The sequence below is a fragment of the Panthera onca genome, chromosome F2 (assembly GCF_046562875.1).
Source record: "Panthera onca isolate mPanOnc1 chromosome F2, mPanOnc1 haplotype 2, whole genome shotgun sequence".
Lineage (NCBI taxonomy): Eukaryota > Metazoa > Chordata > Mammalia > Carnivora > Felidae > Panthera > Panthera onca.
In genome coordinates this window covers 20,914,393-20,935,954 of record NC_138356.1, presented here as the reverse complement: position 1 = coordinate 20,935,954, position 21,562 = coordinate 20,914,393, and the positions used below count along the sequence as shown (strand labels likewise).

At 42.3% G+C, this 21,562-nt stretch overlaps 1 protein-coding gene across 15 annotated transcripts in view; it reads left to right on the top strand.

Annotated features, from left to right (window-relative positions):
- The first annotated feature begins 844 nt into the window (after nt 1-844).
- The window catches only part of NCOA2 (nuclear receptor coactivator 2), a 291,324-nt gene continuing 270,606 nt past the window's right edge, over nt 845-21,562 (top strand). For 5 of the 15 annotated variants that reach the window (XM_060610724.3, XM_060610721.3, XM_060610720.3 and 2 more), the window contains exon 1: nt 1,312-1,426. The gene's annotated coding sequence lies outside the window, so the exon portion shown is untranslated. Of the gene's footprint in view, nt 1,109-1,311; nt 1,427-1,678; nt 1,794-1,859; nt 1,999-2,330; nt 2,985-21,562 lie in introns of those variants that run through there. The other 10 variants (XM_060610725.3, XM_060610713.3, XM_060610717.3 and 7 more) reach the window with 5 other exon arrangements.

Here is a 21,562-nt window from a genome sequence, read left to right as displayed (position 1 = left end):
GGGCACAAATCCTCTCCAGCTTCCTGGCTGTATAATCCTAGGCAAATTACTTTATTTCTTTAAGTTTTTTGGTGAAGGATAAAAATGGTAATTACCTTGTAAAACTTGAGTATCAAAATCTATAGCGTATATAAATTACTCAGGATACTGCCAGGCACATAGTATGTGTTCAATAAACACTATTATGGTCTATGGCAAGTGACCTTTCTGATAAGACTACAAATAAGGAAATCTGTTATGCAAATGCTGTTCGTTTTTTCCAACTAATTATATCTAAGTTGGGAAGACCTTGCTTTTCCAAAGCATAAAACTAATCCAAGTAATATTCAAATGAGAATCCTCCTCCAACTATTGGCGCAACTCTCCTGCGTCCCCCAACATCGCTTTCTGACTCTAAAAAGTGGTCTTTCCAATAAAAAAACTTTTGTGATTCATCCTGGGACAAGAATGCTCCACCAGGTTAAGTTTTACACACTGTGGGCTCTTTTGCTTTATTATGCGATTGCTGGGTGGCACGCCATTCAGTTCGCCTCCTGCAGTCGCATCCCTCCATCCCCTCTGGAGTTACGGCTGCTGCAGGAGAAGCCTATCCTCGTAGGAGCGGGAGACTTGATGGACGAGGGGGCACCTCCGGGCTGTAGCAGCAGACGCTGGGCGTGTGAGGTGCGCCCTAGGGGGGCAGGCTGCTGGCAGAGGGGCCCGGTCTGCGCGCCGGCGGGAGGCTTTTCCCGAGACGAAGCTGGCACTTGACTTTCCCCGATCTTCGTCCGGGGCATCTTCCCTGCCGTCTGCAGCCCCAAGAACCCACTGCCTCCACTTTGCAGCCCCGGCCTGTCCTATTCTCTCGCTTTCTTTTTTGGCACTGCCCTTTGCCCTCCCATGGAGTCATCTGTTTACTCTCCCTTCACTTGCAGCCACCCATAGGTCACCCTCCCTTTTCCACATTCACCCACTTTGTCCCCTTTCCCTCTCCCCCTCACTCTTCACCTCTCCCCGAGTCGCCTTCTCAGAGGAGTCTGCCGACGGAGATGCTGCGGACCCCGCGGCCAGGGTCTGCTCCCCGGAGAACCCTCCGTCCACCTTTGCCCCCTCCCCGGGGGCGCAGGAGGCAAGTTTCCGCCCCGTCCTTTCCCCAGTGACAGGACTTGGCGGCGGCCACGGCCAGGGAGGCGGAGGGAGAGACGGCCTGGCTCCCGAGCCCCCTCCCCTGCTCGCGAGCTCGCGCGGTCTGTGTCTCTCTCCGCAAGTGCGGAGACGCGGAGGAGGAGGAGGAGGAGGGAGTTGGGGGAGGATCTCCATTGAAATAAACAACCAGGCAGCAGTTATTAACACGGGAACATGGCGGCCGCAGCCTCAGCCACAGCTTCGGCGGCGAAGGTCAGCGCCGACGGCAGCCGGCACCTGACGGCGTGACCGACCCGAGCCGGTAACCGCGCCTTCCCTGGGGGCCGTGAGGGAGGGCGGGAGGCGGGCGGCGGGCGGGGGGCGCCGCGTCCCCACCCCCGGCTGCGACTGCCCTTCCTGCGCCGAGCCCGGCAGAACCGTGCGCCGCGGAAAGGGCTGTTTTTGTGTGCGGGGACCGCTGCCGGAGTGTGCGGAAAACGGGAGTTGCATCCCGGAGGCGCCGCGAAGCTGGGGAGTTGGGGCTTGGGGGGTGGGGAGGGCGGGAAGCGGCAGGGAGACGCGGAGTCCCTGGGAGAGAAAGGAGGCGCTCCAGCGCTTTGCGAGAGCTCTGGAGACGAGTCCCGGAGCGCGAGGCGGGCGGAGGCTGCAGCCCGCGGCGCCGGCGAGAGGTGAGAGCCGAGTCGCGGCGGGGAGGCCGGGGGCGCGGGCGCGGCCCCCGCCCGAGGAACCTGGCGCCCGCCAGCCCGCCCGCTCGGTGCGGGGTTGGCGAGAACCGAGGCTCCTGTCCCCTCAGGGGGAGAGGGGCTGAGACGGGAAGGTGAATCCTGAGAAGGTGCATTCTTTAATGGAAACGCGGAGCGACTGCAGCGGAGGGTGGGTGTCGGGCGAGGGGAGGCAGGACTCGGGAAATGCTCGGGGGTGTGTGAAGGTGAAGCGCGATGTCAGGGGCGGCCGGCGGGGTGAGACGCTGGGAGGAGGGGATCGGCGGCCCGGCGGGCGGGCCGGGCCCGTGTCAGCGCCGGGGGCGGGGGGCGAGGGGCACCGCGCGCCGCGGGCGGACGGGAAAGAGCTGCGGCGGGCGGGGCGGGCGGCGCGCTCGGGCCAAGCAGGCCGGGCCGCGGTGGGGGCGGGGAGCCGGGGGCCGGACCGCGGCGGCGCCGAGCTGGGCTCGCCCCTGACTTAACTTTCTGGGTGCGGGCATGTGTGCAGGAGGCGCGCTGGGGCCGGGGCTGGGGGCGGGAGGCGGTCCGGGAGGTTCCGGGTTGGCTCGCCAGCGCCCCCTTTTCTCTCCCCCTTCTCCCCGCCCCTGAAGGGACAGGCCCTCAGGGCCCCAGGCGGGAAGCGGGAGGGGCCCTCCCGGCCGACTCGCGACGGTCACGCCCCGCGCCCGGGACACTTCTCCTTCGGGCCGCTGGGGGCTGCTGAGGGAGGGGGCCGGGGTCGTCGTTGCGTTGTGGAGCTCCCGGTCCCCCGCCCCTCGCCCCTCCGGGGAGTCCCGGAGGCGCCTCTTCCGAGATCGGGGGTGGGTCGGTCCCTGGTTAGATGGTTCCTCCCTCTTCCCCCTCCCTCTAGTGGTTTCCGGGGCCTGCGGGACCGAGGGGCGGGAATCGGGGACCCGAGCCCTTTGCACTGGCCCAGAGCTGGACCGGGCCTAACACCTTCTGGGTCTGTCACTGGTAGGGGAAACTTTCCCAAACCGGGGACCAAGCCTGAACACCTCCTCCGCCACCTCGTCCTCTAATCCCACTCCCACTCCACCTCCTCCAACGCCTTCCCCTCCCACCGACCCGAATCTCGCTGCGTGTGACTGATGGGGCAGTGAGCCAATCGAAGGCGGGGAGCTGACCTGCCGGGTGTCGGTAAGCCAATCGTGGGGACGGGAGGAAGGAGGGGGGCGGGGTTGCTTCCCGACCAGTTAGAGCCGAGTTGCACGCGGGGCGGGGGAGTCATGGAGACGCCGAGCTAGCGACTCTTGTCCATCCCTAGTCACCCGTTCCTTGGTCTTGGTGTAGTGTCACTTATAGGGTCTCTGACCCGGGAGGCACGTAGTTTATGCGAGATAGTGTATTTTTCTTGGCACCACACGAGACGTCGTTTTGACACGATGAGGTCTAAAGCCACTTAGGATGTGGCAGTAACTCTCCGAGGCCCGTTTCTAAAATGGCATATGTTGTAGTGGTCTCTTCTGGACCTCAGCGACCGGTTTATGTGCAGAAGATCATAGGAGTTATTAGTTTGTTTCTTCCTCACTTTCACTCAGCTACTCCAGCGTGGGGACAGTGAAATTTGAAAGGGTTCTCTGAAAATGAAGGCGTCCGGATAGTCTTACGTCAGTTGATTATTGAGTGTAAAGCATCATTGTTTGTAATGGCTTCACTGGTTCCTTGTTTAATTAGACCGCCAGTTTCCAAAGTGCACTTGAAAGTTAGGCTTTGGGGATGGCATTAAAAAAAAAAAGTTGTTTATGGCATGCGTTTTGTTTTTATCTTTTTCTTGAGTAAACAAAATGAAGTTAGGAACCAAAGCATCACTGTTTGAGACGTAAAGCGCTGGTATTTAAAAAGCAAAGCTAGTCAAAGAGTATTTGTCTACAGAAAAAAAAAAGTCTAAGTGAAATGTAGTTTGCTAGATTACTTCCCGCACAAAAGATTCTTAGAAATTAATTAGTTTTCTTCTTAAACACTGTTGAATTGTACAGTGTGTGGGTACTTTTCTGGTTTATGCAAGGTTAGGAGACCTCTTTGGCTGTTTTATGCTGGCTGTTGGGTTCAGTTCAGTGACTTCCTCAACTCTTGACTTTTAAGAATAAGGAGGATAGGTCTTTGATTCTCTAGAAAGAGCACAGGTTGCTCGGCAGGAATAAGCTGCCTTTTAAAAAGGCAGCAGCTGGGACATTGCTTTTTTATGTGTGTGTATGTGTGCTCCTGTCCTTTGTTGGTGAGGTTTAGTGCACACTGACAGCAACAAGAATCCTTTTCCCAACTGGAATTTGTAAAAATCTTTGGGAGTTCAAATAATGAATCCTACTAAACTGAGAATGAATCCATTCATTTTGTGTTAAGTATCCCATGAATTTAACTAATCTTGGGAGGCTTATTATTATTATTATTTTTGGAGGTACCTTATGTGCATGATATTTATCTCCTCTATAGTGGTTTCTCAAGCTTTTATAAATATTTGGTTACCATAAGAAAGAATTGACAAAGAACTGTAGTTTTAGGGAACAGTATTAACCATGCTCTATAAATGTGTTCTGTTGTAATATACCATTCTCCAATTTATCATGTGAATTCTTAATTCTGTATAATTTTGGATGTTTGTGTAGACAAAAATTAATTGCATTTTGCTGTAGCCTTTGAGGTGTTATTTTAGTGACAAAATCTAAAAACTGTGAGGATAAAACAAACATTTAGCTGCTAGAAGTAGGGAATGTCATAAATAACATTCAAAATTTGACAACATTGAAAACCCCCATTACTAATTTAGTTACTGATGGCCACTCTGATGTGTGCCCTTCTCTCTCTTTTGTATGCGTAAAAGCAACACATTAATTTACTTCATTCTCTACAATGATCCTTGAAAATGTTCTCAGATTCTTGGTGGCAGAGAGTATCAAGTCCCTTAAAGCCTGGCTGGGGAGGGGGGGACCTCTCAAGCATATGGAGACATCTAGAAAAAGATGTGCATCGTCAGCTGTGATTCCATTGTGTGCTCTCAGACTAGATCTGAGCCTTCTTCCTCCTGGGGATTTCAGTCTTAACAGAGGAGTTCTTTGACTTTTATATGTCAGGGTACTGAAACGGAGGGTAGAAAAAAGCTCACCAGTTCTGAATTTAATATTTTTTAGATAGTTTGGCTCTGATTTTTAACCTTGCATTGGTTAAATACAATTTACATGACTTTCATTCACTGGTAGAGGAGTATTTCACTGGAAATGTAAAATGTAAGGATCGGAGGGAGACTTGGGCTGGGTTTGAGTGCATAAAAGGGTAATGCTCCTTGGTTGGCTATATCTATAGCTCTATCTTATTAAAGGTTTCCAAGCCTCACAATCGAGGACCTGTGAGCATTGCTTTCATTACACACCCTATATTTAAGGATTCAGAACCTTAGCTGTTTCAAATCACATCAGGGTGAAACGTGATCCATAAGTTGACAGATTGAATTTCTTAGGAAAAAAAAATGATTGCATTATATTGGGTTTAAAAGTGATTCTTTTAAGCAATCTTAGGAGGTCAGCAAAAAAAAAAAAAAAAAAAAGTCAACAGTTTTTCTAGAAGGTCAGTTTTCTGAAATGTGCAATGTGTTCTTGATATTTTGGCCACTCTTATGTCGTGGTTGAAATTATATTTAAAGACATAATTAATGCTTAGCTATTTTTATGGCAGAACTGCTATTTAAGAAATTATTGGCTTTTCAATATTCTGTGTTTATAGTTTTGTTTGGTAATTTATGTTATTACATGCTCTATCAATTTTAAATTAAGATAATAGGAGGGAGAAAGAAAAGTCACTCCTTTAAGGTATTGGTCTTTTATTGCAATAAATCTTAAAATCAGCGGGAAATTAGGATCTTTTCCCCTAACGAAATAATCAAACTATATTTACATACCAATAATGAAAGCCATTCAAAGGAAAACAGAACAAAACCCTTAGTTTTTTATACTCTCCTATCTGAAGCTCATTTACCACAATGCCATGTTTTTTAAACAAAAAAATATTCTTAGCGTTTATTTCCTTTTTTGTTTTAAAGGGTTGTAGAAGGGTTTATGAGTTGCAAACTAGAAAGAATGTTATGTCATGTTACTCTTTGAAGTCTATTAAAAGTAATGTCTGCAAAAGCTGTAAAATACAATTTTAGGTCATAGACCCTCAATTCAGACAGCATAAAGAAACTCATACTTTATGGAGTCTAGGTACTAATTTGTAATAGAGGTGGGAGTGTGGCTTCTGTGAATATTTTAGAAGCTGGTGTAGTTTTTCTAGCTGTTGTAAAACTGAGGCAAAACCGATTCTGAAAAGACTGGAAATCTTAAAGGTAAACTTGTGTGTTGAAGGTAACTGAAGTGAAAGGACTACATGATTGTTGGGTAGATCACAATAGGGCTTTTGGGGCAGAGAGTTTATGTCTGTCCTATGAAATGTTCATCAGTAACCACATTTCTGGCTTCCAATGGCTATAATGACATAATGCAATTGTGGAAAAAGTGATTCTAGGACAATTTTCAGTTGGTTCCCTAGTTGGAAATTTCTAGAGGAGCATTAAATGAACAGAGAATCTATGGGGATGCTTTACCGAGCTGCTTTTGAGGCTTTTGGACTTTTAAGTAAGAAAGAGAGGAGAACTGCTTGTAGGTAAAAGTTATTGGCAACTAGTTAAAGGTTCTGAAAGAAAAAATAATTTTTAATTTGAGTATCAGTTGATAAGATACATGGAGAAGTGGAGTTGGCAGGTTAAATCTGGTAGAACTTATGCCTTATAGGGAGCTAATCATGACCTGTTAAGAGATCCTGATGGGTAACTTAAATCTCACATTAGGCTTTTTAGATCTTGTCTTCACATTCTTGTCTCCTTTAACCATTGTTTCATTTATTTGTTCACTTATTTATTTGATGAGTTTTTGAGTATCCCCCCGTTGGTAGTTTACTTTGATAGTATAAACCGTTCATTACAAATCCTGTGATTTAAGAGGGAACAGAGTGGGTGATTTTTAAAAAAAATGTTTATTTATTTTTGAGAGAGACAGCACAAGTGAAGGGGGGTGGAGCAGAGAGAGAAGAGAGAAGGAGAGAGAGAGAGATCTCACGACTGTGAGATCATGACCTGAGCCCGAAATCAAGAGTTGGACGCTTAATTGACTAAGCCACCCAGTGCCTAATTGACTAAGCCACCCAGTGCCCCTTAATGGATGGTTTTTTTTTGGTGGAGGAGGAGGTGGAAAGGGACATGTTCACCTTAATTTTCAATTAGCTTTGATACTAAAGATCTGTTTGTGTGTGTGTGTGTGTGTGTGTGTGTGTGTGTGTGTGTAATTTTAATTATGTATTGTCAGAAAATGTTACTTTGGGTTTGGGCTGAAAGTAGGATTATACGTTTGTAATAAAAAAGTTGTTAAATGTCCCCTTGACTGATTAGCTTACAATCAAATAAGTTTCCTTTAACGAAGGTATGAATATTTATAATTAGTGTTGTTTTATTTTCTCTGGAATTGTGTCAGTGTAGTCAGCATGGCAATCTTCAGCTGGTGGAAGGCATGAGGGCAACAAGGCAGGGACCTCCCTGTTTTGTGGAGACACTGCCTTGTGGCTGCGTTAAGGCTGACACATCCTGGGCCTTCATACCCTAAGTTTCTAAAGGATGGAAAACTCCCTGTGCAGGCTTTCCCAGGTGTTCTGCTATGATTATTTGTTTTTCTAGATTTAACTCGTTCTTGCTCTTGACTAAAATGTCTGTATTGGGAGAGTAACGACAATACAACATAACCGATAATAGCATTGAGTGCCAACAACCTGTTAGGGGCTTTCTGAGGTGTGTGGTTTTTTTGTTTTTTGTTTTTTGTTTTTTTGCCAAAGCCCTATAAAGTAGAGGTTACCTTGTTTTCTAGAAGATGAAGCTTAAGGGAGGTTAAGTCATTGTGCATATGAGCAAAACGTTGGGGGGAAAATTATCCTTGACCAGCGAGTGAGGGGAAGCTGATCATGAGTATCAGAGGGAATGGCGAGCCTAAGAGTGTCTTCCTTGTAAGAATCTGATAAAGAACAAGCTTGCAGGCTGTCAGTCTAGTTGTTTAGCCCATGAGAGGGATGAAGAGATGTGAGTGGTTCTGGTCCTGCAAACTATGCCGGCAGGTGTCTAGCAAAGTCTTGCATCAAGGCAGGCCTATCCCTGGACAGGCGTTACTTAAGATCTACAAATAGTCTCCAGCTTTTTTTCCTTTTTTAATGTTTATTTCTTTTTTGAGGGGAGAGAGAGAGAGAAACAGACAGGGTGTGAGTGGAGGAGGGGCAGAGTGAAGGAGACACAGAATCCGAAGCAGGCTCCAGGTTCTGAGCTGTCAGCACAGAGCTCGACGTAGGGCTCGAACTCACGAACGGTGAGATCATGACCCTAGCTGTAGTGGGACGCTTAACCAACTGAGCCACCCAGGGTCCCCAAAAGTCTCAGCTTTTTTGGCAGCAGCCCAGTGTTTAACAACTATTAAATTGCAGGGTTCTTGTCTTTTAATGTTCAAAAAGTAAGAACTGGAATGAAGTAAAAATAGGTAACATTTATTGAGTATTTCCTAAAAACCTGGTGCAGGGTTAAAGCACCCTTACTGTATATTCTTGTGTGTTTCTCCCTAACACAGTGAGGTGGGTGTTCTTGTTATCATTCCTATAATATAGTTCATGCAGTGGAGGCACAGAACTGTCAAGTAACTTGCCAAGGGTCACACAGCCAGACTACCGGAGAAGAATTTGAACCCAGGCCAACATTGCCCCTCAGCCCTGCCCCCTTAGCGTGTGTTCTCTTAGCTAGTGGGCCACACTTCTTTCAGCATAATGTGGTTGTGTCTTATCAAGTGCTTCCTTGAAGGAACACAGATCAGTGATTCTCAACTAGGGAAGAGGAAAGGGGTAGGAGCAGATTTTGAGAAGGCACAGTCTCACAATAAAAAGCTAAGAAAATAAGCTCTAGAAAACTTGATTGTGGGGGCTAGGGAGAAAACAGATTGAGAGGACTATAGGGGATATAGGTTGAGAAAGGACGAAACACTGATACAGATATTTGGCTTATATCTTTACACTATGTTTAATTCTAGTATGTTTCACTATCAGGTGGTGATTGTGTGACGCATGTTTTACAGATTTTGTGCAATCTATGTGGTGTGGATGACTTGGTGTTGAGATACCGTAGTCTCAAAACAGGGCTGATAATATATTCAGTCATCTGACTTGTGCTCTGCTATTTGTGGAATTCTTCTGTCTGCTCAATTGTTTGCAGGGAGTGCGGAGAGCTTTCAGGGGACTCTTTCACCTATGCACGCGGGGGGATTAGCGTGCACTGCCTTTAGTGCTGTAGCTTCTGGGGACTGAAGACTTGTTGTCATAGATGAAAATATAATGCATGATATTTTCTGTTACTCATTTAGTGTGTCTATATGAAATGTGATCCCACATATTCCAAGGCTTCACTTGCAGAGTGTGAGTGAGTTCTGGAAGTTCCTGTTGTTGCTGACTGACCTCTGCCCATTGAAGTACCCATCTAAATGAAGATTCTTTTCTAGCAGATTATTTCTGCTTATCAGATCAGCTCATTAACCAAACATAAAACGTCTTCCCTTGCCTTTGGTAGTACAGTAGCATATGTAAGAATATTTGATATTAATTTATCTTAAAATTTGTTTCTATTAATATGCTTAACGATGAAAAGCTTTCAGTTATTGTCAAAGTGTAAATTTAAAAATGGAGTTGCATATCTTAGAGAAACTTACAGTTTCACTTGAGTCATTTCTAGGCCATTTCTAGAGTCAAACTAAAGGGAAAATTTAGATAGCTATGTGGATAACAAATTTTTAAAAATATATTTTTAGGGACATAGAGCATGTGACTCTGGATCCTGGGGTCATGAGCTTGAGCCCCACGGTGGGTGCAGAGGTTACTTAAAAAAATAAAAATACAATTTTAATGTGCTTGTATATATTTTAAAAATAGCATTACTCATAAGTGTGTTTATCAGGTAATCACCTCTGGTTATTATTGAAACATAGGTGCTGAATTCTTTCACATAACTTTTAGATTCCTGAATAAGGAATATGGAAATTCCTTGCTAAAAATCTGAATGTCAAGGGTGTGAATTTCTGCATATTTAACATTAATGCCATTTCTCAAAATTACAGAAGTTGGTCTCAATAGTTATGGAGATAGGCAGTACGGGCTGGCGGGGGGTGGGGGCTTGAGAAGATTCTCCTGTCCTGTATCTGCCTCCTTGTGCCTGCAGCCTGATGTGGGTCATAGTGTTGGGTATGCTGTGCTCTGAGACTAAGCTCCTGCATGGCTCAGTACTTTGAAGTGAGGATGGGATGGGAAATAATGGGACAACTTTGGACTGCTTCAATTTGGGTATAGATCTTTGTAGACTTTTTTCCTCTGCTTTCGTTTATTTTTCTCCTTTGGCTTTCTCTCTCTTTTTTTCCCTTCAAGTTAAAGACAGATGATGGCTGGTAGTGAAGGGAACACGATCAAGCTTATGGAGGAAGTCTGTTACTATCATTAAGTATTTCATGTATGATCATGATCTATGGTTTGCCCCTTTACCAAACAGATTGGCTCTGCTAACAGCACTTAGTGAAGAAGCTAGCTATTTGTTAAATAAGCCATTAGGTTGAAAACAGATCACTTAACAGGCACAGTGCAGTAATTGGCTGATTTGTTGTTGGAAGTTGGTCGGTTGCTGGACAGCATTGTGGTCTAGTAGACTTGGGGGGCTGAGTCTCTGTTGTCTAATAGGATTGAGTATTACACTCCCTAGCTTTTATGTGTTTTATTTCTTCCTTGTTTAAGGATATTGTTACAAGCTCTATAGTGTTAGATGTCTTGAAAGTGTTCATTAGATTCAAGTGGTCCAAATGGCATAAATTGGAAATATTAAGATGATTTAAGATTGATGAAAATTGTAACCAAATTCCTAAAGCCTTAGGAATGTCTGCCTCTTTGGAGTTTCTGGTAGTATATTGTATTTTCAATTTCTGGAATTCCATTTTGGGGCTTATGTTATGTGTATTTTTCTTACTGCTGTTTTAAGTAATAATGTCTTGATTCCTTAAGGCTTTTCTGTAAAAGTGTGATATAAAAATATTTATCCCATTTAAAAAATGTCATTTTTATTGTAGCACCACTGGAATCTTTTTGAAGTAAACACGTAATAAGTATAAATAATGGAACCTAGTGAAAGAAGTGGATGTCATGTAAAGCTTTTTGATTTATGCTGTACTACCTTTTAAGCAGGAGGTGTGTACAGTTAATTAAGAATTTTAATAAATGGGGCGCCTGGGTGGTGTAGTCGGTTGAGTGTCCGACTTCGGCTCAAGCCATGATCTCGTGGTTTGTGAGTTCGAGCCCTGCGTCGGGCTCTGTGCTGACAGCTCGGAGCCTGGAGCCTGCTTCACATTCTGTGTCTCCCCCTGTCTCTCCTCCTCCCATGCTCATGCTCTGTCTCTCTCTGTCTCTTAATAATAAATAATGAAAATAAAAAGAATTTTAATAAATGAAAGGCTTTAGCCAGTTAGAACACAAAAAATGACATGATATTCATTGTGAAGTGAACATATTGACAGTGACAGTTGATGGTAACAAAAGTCAACAAAATACCTGGACATTGAAGGACATTAGAAAACACAATTGGAGAATTATCCTTCTGGTTAGAAGATGCTCACATAACAGCATTCTCGTAATCATTGGTGATCTCATTTTAATAGTAAATATTTTCACTTTGAGAAAAGGCATTCAGGAGAAGATTGTCAGGAGGTAAAGGGAACCCCAGATATTTGACTCTAGGAGAGCAAAGCTTTAGGCAGGAAGGAATTGGGTCTGGATACCTCTGGCCTGGCCTTGTGTGCTGGTGGTAGGGTCATTGAGCTGGACCTCCTGCAGAGGTTAGGACTCCCCCTAGGAGAGGTGCCCTCCCCGCCCCCCCCCCCCCCCTTACTATCACTGGGGGCAGCTGCTGACCCTGTGGTGGGGAGGAAAGGGAGAGCCTGTGCCAGATGAAACGTGGATTAAGTCCCAGGGCATGAAGGTCCCAGATGCTCACCTGCACAACTTTTGTTTGTGTCTGGGTCTCCCACCAGGAGCTGGCCGGCTCTCATGTATAACATCTGATCTGTATCCGTAATTCAGGCAGTGCTGACGGCCTGTGCCCTTGAGGCACCATTGAGCCCCACAGCCCTTCCACCCCCGTGCTCTGTGAGGTGAGAAGTGAGGGGATTCCTCCACCTAAAAGCAGTTAAGACCAGGTGAGACAAGGGAAGACCTTCAGGGGCTTGTGATTTTCAGAGGCTGAGTTCCTTGCCTTTACCTGGCTTGGCCTTCAGAGGAGTGAGGGAAGCTAGCACCTCGCCAAGGGATAGAGTTTTCTTTCCTGTGGGAGCCCTTTTCCATTCCCTTCTTGAGAAATTTCCCATTGAGGTTCAGGTGTTTCCTGCAGGTTCATCGGAGATTTTCTGAACCTGCCTCAGTTGTTCATAGTGGTTTATTGTCTTCGACAAAGAGATCGAGTGTATAATGGAGATGGGGGGAAAGCTTTCAGAAAGAAGTTGAGGTGGCGTGGAAAGGAGTTGCTGTGTTGGATCTAGGCTAAAAAGGTTAGGACCATGTAGATGCAAGATATCAATGCAGTAGAACAGCCTTGACTGAAATGTGTAAAATAATGAAGGTGTATATGGAATAAATCGAGAGTAGCAGGTACAGGCCCTTGCAGCTTGAAAGACTTTCAGGATGCACTACTCCTTTTTCCACTTGATCATACTGAGCAGTTAACTTATAGTACTTGAGACTTTAAGTGGGATAGGCTATTTATACAGGCTTTATTTTTTTTTGGAAGGTTTAGATAGATAAATGGTGGCTTAGTTCCTAATATCAGTAAAACAAATGAGAATTTTTGATATACATTCTTTGGAGCTTAGCATCAAAGAGAAAAACCATAAATTAAAATGCTCTGAATAATCAAGCATTAAAATTTGCCTACTGTGTTCAGTAAATATGCTTAAAATGATTGTATGCATTGGCTTATCTGAATGCAACAGGTACAACAGGAAATAGTACATGTTTTCTCACTGGTTTGCTAAAAACTGGGTAGTAAGTATGGAGTACATATGTGTATATTTTTTGTTCATTCTTTCTCCCCCTCCCCCAAAATAGTATTATAGAACAGCTTAAAACCTTTCATTTTTAAACTGTATTTGGACTGACTGAACAAATTCTCCTTTTGCACTATAAGTCATTGATAGACTGATCTTCCCCAAAGACCCCTTTTATAATAATACAATTCCCTACACATCACAGAATGATATTCCTAAACACTTACTAGATAGGTCTATCACAGACCCATTTTTCCCCTATTTGTGCTTTTTACATGAGCCTTTGTACCCATTAGTCTGTTCTTCCTGGCCTCTCGTGAGCCTGTGTTGACCATGCAAACTCACGCTCTTTGATTTTGCCCCAAGAAAACTAATGAGTTATTCTGCAGTTCAGGAAGCAATCCTTTGATATAAAACTCAATTTATTGGGAGTTTATATTGTTCTCAGTTAATAGCAGAGCATATGATCAAAACAAAGAGACATGGAGTCCAGCAGTATTCAAATGTTATTAGTAAAGATGCTTATTACATTGCTTACAGATTTTATTAAAAAAAAAAGATCCACTTACCTTCAAAACAGAAACAATAAAGACTTAAATTTTGGGCTTTGTTGCTTCTGTAAAACTGAACATTTTTCACACTGAGACTTATTATCTTTTCCCCTGCAGAATATTTTGACACTGTGGTGAGAAGAGGGATTAATAATCTCAGTTTATAGTGGAAAGAGGAGAAAAAAGGTAAAGAAAGCCTTGGGGAAATTCAGTAGTACTGGAAAGGTAATAAAACAAAACCAAACACAAAGAAAGTATACCAGGGTTGGCACTTAAATACTTCCATTGAAGAAGTGATAAAAAAGAGAATGAAAGCGTCATTTGAAGGGCTGATGTCTCAATAGATAAATAATGAAATTCTACAACTATCCAAAGAGCAAATCCCTCATAGTCCACACATAATATATACTAGTGACAACACCTATAAAAACATTCTCAACCTCCTTCCCAAATCTCTACTTAAACAATTATTCTCTATTTTGTGGGATCATTTTATTTGCAGAGTAATTGAGAAAGCTATCTATCTATCTGTCTGTCAGCTATTTACATTCTGTCACAAGCCAATTATATATTAAAGTAGTAGAAACAGTATACACCTCAGGTGGAAAAACAGGGTGGTGCTTGTGATGTACAGGGTCATATCTATATCCTTTCCTTAGCTCCTGTGATCTTCAGTAATGTGGTAGAACAAGTGGCTAAATAACGGCTATTTCCATGCTGTGTATGCTGCTGCTTTCTCCCTCCTTCTGTGTGTGTGTGTGTGTGTGTGTGTGTGTGTGTGTTAGATAAACTATTTGAAAGTAAATTACAGATGCCCCTTTATCCATAAAGCACACTGCCTTAAAATAAAGGCATTATTTTATAGCACCGTATACAGTATGAATGGGACTATTCAACCCAAGAAAACTAATGTCCAAATAACAATTCTCTAATCAGTTTTCCCAGTTGGCCCCAAACTGTTACAGTTTTGGGTTTCAAACCAAGAACTAATCAAGTTTGCTCACTGTATTTGACTCTGTAGTCTCTCTTACTATGAAAGATTTCCCCTAGTTTTTACTTGTTTGGTTTTTTTTTTTTTTTTAAATTTTTTAACGTTTATTTATTTTTGAGAGAGAGAGAGTGAGAGAGAGAGAGACAGAGTGTGAGCTGGGGAGGGGCAGAGAGAGGGAGAGACAGAATCCGAAGCAGGCTCTAGGCTCTGAGCTGTCAGCACAGAGCCCGACATGGGGCTGGAACCCATGAGCTGTGAGATCATGACCTGAGCCGAAGTCAGACGCTCGACCAACTGAGCCACCCAAGCGCCCCTGTTTTTAGGTTTTTAGACTACTTTTTAAATGTTTTTTTTTAAGTTAAATTTCATTGTGGCAATATCTATAAAATTTGCCATCTTATAATTTTTTAAATAATTGAGTAGTGCTAAGTGTATTTACATTGTTGTGTAGCCAGTCTTTTCAGTGTTTACTTCAGTTTCTCCAGGGACCTCTGGCTGGCTCAGTCCAAAGAGCATATGATTCTTGATCTTGGGGTCATGAGTACAACTTCCCAGGAGACTCCTAGAGTTCTCTGATGGTAGACCTTCTCAGAGGCAGCATTCCTCTGAGAGCCCCACGTTGGTTGTAGAGATTACTTAAATAAAAAAAAAGACTTCAGTTTCTCCAGAAGTGTTAAGAAAATTAAATTGTTGGGGCGCCTGTCTGGCTTATTTGGTGGAGCATGCGACTCTTGCTCTCAAGGTTGTAAGTTCTAGCCCCATGTTGGGTGTAGAGATTACGTAATAAAATTAAAAAAAAAGATAATTAAATTGTTAAATATGTTAATGAATTTGATCAGGGCTGAAGGATAGCATAACCTTTGAGAGCTTATTGCTTGAGATAGTGGCATCTTAGGACTTTTTCTTGGCATGCCCCTTCTGAATGCTCCTCAGGTCTGGGCCCAGACATACGTTGTTCAAGTGCACCATAGGGAGATACACCTAATGCTGAGGGATGCAAACATGGAGGGAATGCTGCCTCTGAGAAGGGTTACCATCAGAGAACTCTAGGAGTCTCCTGGGAAGTTGTAGATTTCTCTTTTAGGTGCAGGATGGGGGTTGAGACGTTAATTTTATAGCGCTTGGCTAAATAGAAAGCTTTTATTCCAACACTTGTTTGGAGTAACATTATAGAGACAAAAATTTGCTGGGATTTTATGGAGTTTGGCAGCTTGGGTTTCTTGAATGCTTGACTGCACAACTTTGAATTTGAAGCTTTCTGTTTCTTTTTCCTTTTTTTTTTTTTTTTTTTGCAGTGTCTTCATTTATTCTCCCTTCAGACCTTTTGTGCCTCTCCTCCACCCCCATGATTTCCAGCTTTCATTTCTATTTAACCTCCTGTTCTCTTCATTATAGAGAGCCCTCTTGTCTTCCCTTGTGAATCACAGTGGATATCTGGGATTCATTCTCACTTTGAGAAATAGAATATAAAAGTAAAACTCATTCACAGGTGTGCAGATTATACCAGAGAGGTACCTCGTTTTGTCACCTACCTAATCCAGCGGAGAAGTAGTTATTATTTTAAGTAGGCTTCATTCCCAGGGCAGAACCCTATGCGGGACTTGACCTCACGATCCTGAGATCAAGACCTGAGCTAAGATCGAGTGGGATGCTCAACTGACTGAGCCACCCAGGCGCCCCAGTAATTATACTTAATGTAGATCTGGAAGCCTCAGTGGAAAAGTTGTGGGTGGGAAAAACACTACCACTCAAAGAAGACAAGAAATGACACAAGAATTTAAGAAAACTCCAGTATAGCGCTCAACTTGAAACTTTTAGGCTTCTGGAAAATAAAAAACAAGGTTATCTTCTCTTACTCTACCTAATACTCTCAGGGAATGGAGTATTGTTAGGCTAATGACCATGAATCCTGTACTTCCCGCCTCCCTGCGACAACAGGACAAAACAAAATATGCTGCTCAGGAATAATGAGAATGTTATTGAATTAATATTTGTACTGAGAAATCATATACCTGGGAGATGCATAAGAGACATGAAGAATGGAAAGAAAAGTGGGGCTGCACTTAGTCCTCTTTTTATTTAACACATCTGGACAATTTTAAAGTGACTAGAATTTAAAATAAGTGACTCAGAAATACCATTTTCTGATACTTATTGATTGATTGCAAAACTTTCCTGAGCTGTCTTTCAGATATACTAAGTGATAGCCCTCTTGTTCATCTCTTTTTGTGTGTATTGTGCTGCTTTTTAAAAAGTTTCAAATGTTAGAAAGGGTTGGACAAAAAGTGTAGTTGCATTTCTGAGTGGCTGCGGGCTACATTCCAAGCAGATAAGGTAACAGGTAGCAGCAAGGCTCAGCTGAGAGGGAAGTACTTCATGAAATAGAACCAAAACAGGGACATGATGGACAGGTGGGGGAGGGGCACAAAAATAATATAAAGAAAGTGATATTATTATAAAACAGGTGCTATACAAAACCCTCAGAAAAGGAGTGGTTGTGTATCTAATTTTTCTGGTTTTGTTTTTTATTCCTTTGTGAACCTCGTATTTTTAAATGAGCCATTTAGAGGAAAATACTTTTAAAGATTTTAGTTTTAAAAGTAATTTCCACACCCAGTGTGAGGCTTGCACTCACAACCGCAAGATGAAGGGTTGCATACTCTACTGACTAGCCAGCCAGATGCCTCAAGGAGAAAATACTTTTAAAATGTGACGTAGTTTCCCATCAGGTTCTGCACTGACAGTGCAGAGCCTGCTTGGGATTCTCTCTCTCCCTGGGATTCTCTCTCTCCCTCTCTCTGCCTCCCCCCCACCCCCATAAATAAACTTTAATAAAATGTGAAGTATTTTCCTGTTTTCTAAACCGATTTGAAATGTGCTAAAATTCACTAAGGTCCACATCCTTTTCTCAGTTACTGACCTGTTTGTCTCTCTATCATGTAACTGTAAACTGCAGAATTCTAGGTAACTCCTGGACTTTCTGTCTCGTCACTGGGTGTTACTTTTTGTGTATGGTGTGTGTGTGTGTGTTTAAATGACAGTGTCTTTTGTCCTTTCTGGTTTTCTGCATTTTATCTGCTGTGGGTTTAGAAGCCAGATAACCAGATTTGCTTGTTCATTCAGCAAAAATTTAGTGAGCACTTCCTATATATAACTAGACAATGGGAACACAAACATTAAAAAAAGAAAAGGCCCCTATCCTTGAAAATCTCACAGAGAAGGAAGGAGTCACGTGGGCAAGTAATGACAACATATGCATTAGAATAGGAAATTGTATTAGAGGGCTAGTCATATATTTTATGGGGGCAGATGTTCATTTTGTGAGGTGAGGGAAGGCTTTATAGCTGCTGGAGTGTTTGATTGAGCCTCAAGGGCTGATTTAGATTTCATCAGAGAAAAGGTATTCTAAAGAGAGACACGTGCAAAGGATGAACATAGAAAATATCATAGTATGTTCTATTTTTCTCTTATTATATATGTACTTTTTAAAATATGCACTTTAAATAAGATCTGCATGAGAATCTGAGAAGCTCCTATCTGTAAAACTGGTAATCTTTAGAGCACGGAATTTGGGATATTTATTTTGAATGTTTAGAAAGAAGCCTTTTTGTCTCCTTTTCATTTCTTGCTTGTGTTCTGGATTAGGGAGTTCTGTTTACTGTTGGTGCATAATATATATCCCTCACTTGGTGGCATTATGCTCACAAATGTGGGACACAATTGGAAAAGCCATGATAGACATAGCTTATCTGCTCCATGACATCTGGCATTCAGCTAAGAAAGTCTCAAAGCCAGGGCTTGGCAATGGAATCAACTGAAGGCTTGCTCACTTTCATGCCTGCTGTTTGATGTAGGCTGTTGGCCATGCCCTCATCTGAGTTACATGTTCAGATACCTACATATGCCCTCTCTACCTAGCTGCTTGGGCTTCCTCACAGCATGGCGGCTGGGGTTCAAAATGTAATCTATCCAGGGATGCTGTCACCCTTTATGACTTAACCTCATTAAGACACATGGGAGGAAGGATGATTTATTGTTTTTGAGGTATCCAAAGTGATTCCATATGAGATGTAATGAGCAGCTGTTCTTTAGTTCCGTAAAAGGCAAAGTTTTTAAACTATGTCTAATGAGATTTTTAGATGTTTAGAAGAACTTTCTGATAAAAAATTAATAGGCTTTTTTTTTTTTTTAACTAGAGGAAATGAGATGATTTTAAAGAAATTTTCTGGTAACAGATTCTCTGTTTATCTCCAAAGAAAATTATAGGGCATTAGTTAATCTTTCTAAAATTTTTCTTTAAATTCTAGAATTACCTTTATTTTAAATACAGAAAAATGTGGTCTATTGTTTTTCTTTCTTATTCATGTATTTATTTGGTAGAACTTTTGATTAAATTATAATGACATATATTTTTGAACTGTTTGTTTTACCAGGAACATTTCTAGGGAATTAGCCCTGAAAGCCACTCACGATATGAGTAATCATTAATATAGTCCTCCCTTCAAGCACCAGGAGGGTCCTGGTTCAGCAGATCGCTTTATAGATTAAGGCAGCATTCTGTTCAAAAGATGGTTTTTTCATGTGCTGGGAACATGGATGATAGAGTTTTTATTCTAAGTCTCTAGTCCAAATTTTAAAATGCATAAATTGTCTACCTAGCTTCTCAAAATGGAAATTCCAGTGTCTCACTGGGATTTAGAAAAAGTATGGAGGGGGTCTCTGCTTTTAAAAAGAGACTCTTCAAGGGACTCTGCCAGATTCTTTGGAGAGCCAGCCTTGAGAGTCCCCTGGTTTAGGTCATGAGCCAAGGTAGCGGTGTGTGATTCTTTTCCCATTGGGATATCCCAGCAACCAGAAACAAATAGAGGGTTAGGGATACTCAGTGTGAAGATTGCCCCGCAAGACTGTTTGTTGTCTGCATGTACTGTTTGAGCTCATGATTCCATAGTAAGAAATTTCTCAGTAGAGAAGATCAGAAAATCGTACAGTGAAGTAATTGACATCTAACATACCATCAAGCACAGACCTGTCCTTGGGAAGGGCATTTCACTTTTAGGGATAAAATGAAAGTAAAATCTTTCAAGATCTTGTCATTAGTTTTTCTTCCTAGTTACTCCTGTGATGTCACTGCAGGGCACAAAGTTTATAAAATTCTTCTTAGAGAATTTGCTAAAACCTTGTGGAGTGTTCTGTTGAAAGATGTTAACATTACGTATTACATATGTTATATATACCAACAAACTTGGGAGTTTTTTACATGCAAGAGTTCTTTGGTTTTGGAATTTATTTATTTATATATTTTTAAAAAATTCTAGCCAGTATGGAGTAGCATTTAAGAGCCACATTGTCTAGATTGTGGTCTGGCTCCATCACTTGAACAGATGTGACCTTGTGCCCCAATTTCCTTAAATGTTCATTGTTGTTATTATCATGACTTTATATCTCCCTCAGTGGTCAGAGTCTGAGACCCAATTGGTGTTCAATAGATCTTAACTAGTTTTTTGTGATTGCAATTCGGAGTAGATTATTTTAAATGCAAATTGAGGGGGATTTAAGGAACTACTTAGGAAGCCAATCCTGAAGACTAGAACCACATCTGTGTGGTCAAGTTTTTTTTTAAACCACCTTTCTTTATTAATTAATGCATGTTCCAGAAATGCAAGGGTTGCACAACACTTTATATTATACAGTCTATAAGGATACATTATAAACAGTTTTGTAACTATAAACTGTTTAAAGTAAATGTGCTACCACTCTGATTATAAAATTATTATTATTATAATCGCACTAGCATTTTAGTATCTAGTAGGTCTAATTCAGTGGTTCTCGACTAGTGGGAGTAGGGAGGGAGGATAAGGATTATTTGATGTATTATTTGGTCCTTTTTTATATCCATGTGGTTTCTTGGTAGTTGAAGGCCAAGCTGATAGTGCTGTTTTATGCAAAAGGTTGAGAAGAGGGTGCTTTAAATTAATAGAATTAAAGTTTCTTATGTTTTGGAAAAATTTGGGAGGTTATTTTTAAAATTACTCAGAGTTGGTAGAACATTTTATTTATCCTATTAAACATAGCACGGGCACGTGGGTGGCTCAGTTGGTTAAGCGTCTGGCTCCTGATTTCGGCTAAGGTCATGATCTCATGGTTCAGGGGATCAAGCCCCACGCCGGGCTTTGTGCTGACAGCACAGAGCCAGCTAGGGATTCCCTTTCTCCTCTCTCTCTCTGCCCTCCCCTGCTCACGCACACTCCTTCCCTCTCTCTCTCAAAATAAAGAAATAAAACAATTGTTAAAAACAGGTCCAAAAAATCAAGTACATAAAATACACCTTTAATTAACCTGGGAGATTGAATGCTTATTTGACATATCTAAGTGTTGGTCTTAGAGGTGGACTGTGGTATTCTCTATAAGAGATGATACTTAGATTTCTCAGGGAAATCTGAGGAGACCTCAATGTTGGAGTCATTTGACGGGTTTGATTTAATATAAAACCTCTTCTTTTGAGAACACTACTGCATACAACTTGACCATTAGTTTTGACTAGTTGAGACGGTGGCTTAAAGCACAATAATTTTCTCAGAAAAAGTGAGACTCTTGCTAAGAATGGTTGGACATAATTCACCAAAAGCAGGTGTTTGTTTTTTCTTGGATCCTGAATGTACCCTATAAACAGATGCTACAAAACCACTTGAACAGCCAAGGAAAGCAAGTCTCATTAGCCGTTCTCCACCTCAGCTGTCTTCATTGTACAGTTTAGTTAAGTCTGATCATCAGTAATAGTTTTGTTTTCCCTAGAGATAAGTTGACCCTCTGAATTGTTCTAGATCTAGCCTGTTCCCTAGAAAAGTTCACATTTCACAAATCATAATGAGGGATGCCTGTATTCAGTTGTGTTTGCCCACGCTTACTACACAAAGTACACACTGATTTACCCAGAGATGATGGACAACTTTATATAGCTAAATTGCTTAATGGGGAATTTCCAGATCCACAGGGAGAGATGAGAGAGTTACAGTTACCGATAAAGTACATTTAGAAGGTTGGTTTATGAAGTTCAAAGGA